At 45.9% G+C, this 1718-nt stretch overlaps 1 pseudogene; it reads left to right on the forward strand.

Moving 5' to 3' along the window:
* The first annotated feature begins 321 nt into the window (after positions 1-321).
* Positions 322-1386, forward strand: LOC106981336 (protein FAM136A-like; annotated as a pseudogene).
* Positions 1387-1718: the final 332 nt, after the last annotated feature.

Here is a 1718-nt window from a genome sequence, read left to right on the forward strand (position 1 = left end):
ATACAGAGAACAAACTGGTGGTTGTTGGGAGTGGGGGGTGGAGGCAGGGAGGACAATGAGTGAAATAGACAAAGGAGATTAAGAGTACATTTATTTATCTTGAACACTAAGAAATGTATAGAATCGAATCATTCTATTGCCCACTTGAAAGTAATATAACACTGTATGATAACTGTACTTGAATAAAAAAAGGAACAAAACGTTAGTTATAGGTTGGGGGTAAGAGAGTCCCTAGAGAAAATAAGAAGTATATGCAATGCTGAATGAGAACATCTGTCAAGGCAGAAGGCCTAGAGTACGTAGCGAATGAATACAGTAGAGATGTCCTGTGGAGAGAAGAAAAAGAACCTCCAGGTAGAGTAGAACCTCCAGCTAGGAGGACCCAGAGCCCAGTGTTCTGACTATTCCTCTACTTACCAGACACATACAAATAAGAATATTCAAAAACTTGACTCAAACCAGCCCCAAGGTCAAATGTCTTCATGAATACACCCTGAAGTCCTAGGGCTTGTCTCTCTTTCCTTTGGCATCACTAAACCATCCAAGAACCAGTAAAGAGTTTCATAAGGGCTCTTGGGTGGCTCAGTCTGCTAAGCCTCTGACTTCAGCTCAGGTCATGATCTCACGATTTGTAAGTTCAAGCCCCAGTCCAGCTCTATGCTGACAAATCAGAGCCTGGAGCCTGCTTCAGATTCTGAGTCTCCCTCTCTCTCTGCCCCTCCCCAACTCATGCTGTCTCTCTCTCTCTCTCTCTCTCTCTCAAAAATAAAAATAAACGTTAAAAAATTTTTTAAAAGTTTCATAAACTTCCTCTTTTCTCTCCTCTCTCCTTTTGTTTTCCTCTAAATGTGTAGAATATAATGAAACACCTTTTAAGGAAACTCAGAGTCTCTGCCTTTGCATTCTCAATGGTCTTTGTACAGAACTGCCTTTCGAGGTGGAAACAAAAAGGAATCTTAACTAAAGTTTAGTTTTAAAACTTCAAACCCGGTAGCACAGGGTCGCCACTGCACAGCTACAGCAGCTGCGGGTGCAGGAGGTGGTGAACTCCACAGTGCAGGGTCTGGAGAGACAGAACTTCCAGAAGGTGCAGTGTCCACGGTTGTGAGGACTGCCAGGCGGCCATGCAGCAGGTGCACCAGTGCAGTGAGTGCTGCCATATGCCTCCGGCTCAAGCCCAGGCCCTGGTGACCAGTGAGTTGGAGAAGTTCTAGGACTGCCTGGCCTGGTGCACCATGCATTGCATCAACAAAGCCAAAGATTCAATAGATGCGGGAAGTAAAGAGCTTCAGGTGAAGTGGCAGCTGGAGAGTTATGTGGTCAAGTGTGTGGATGACCACATGCACTGAGAAGATGAAGGAGTTTCTCCTGTCCATTTGGAAATAGAAGTCTTTGCAATGGCCATTGGAGTGGACAGCAGGAATCTATTTAAAAAGAGAAATGGCGGGGGGGGGGGGGGCGGTGCGCCTGGGTTGCTCAGTGGGTTGAGCATTGGACTTCAGCTCAAGTCATGATCTTGAGGTTCGTGGGTTTGAGCCCCACGCCAGGCTCTGTGCTGACAGCTCACAGTCTGGATCCTGCTTCAGATTCTGTGTCTCCCTCTCTCTCTGTGCCCCTCCCGCACTCATGCTGTCTCTCTAAACAAACAAACAAACATTAAAAAGAGAAATGGGAGCTTTGGTCCTTCAAGTGAGTTTATGAGGAAATTAGTGATGGCA

Source organism: Acinonyx jubatus, chromosome B4 (assembly GCF_027475565.1).
Source record: "Acinonyx jubatus isolate Ajub_Pintada_27869175 chromosome B4, VMU_Ajub_asm_v1.0, whole genome shotgun sequence".
In the NCBI taxonomy this organism is placed as follows: domain Eukaryota; kingdom Metazoa; phylum Chordata; class Mammalia; order Carnivora; family Felidae; genus Acinonyx; species Acinonyx jubatus.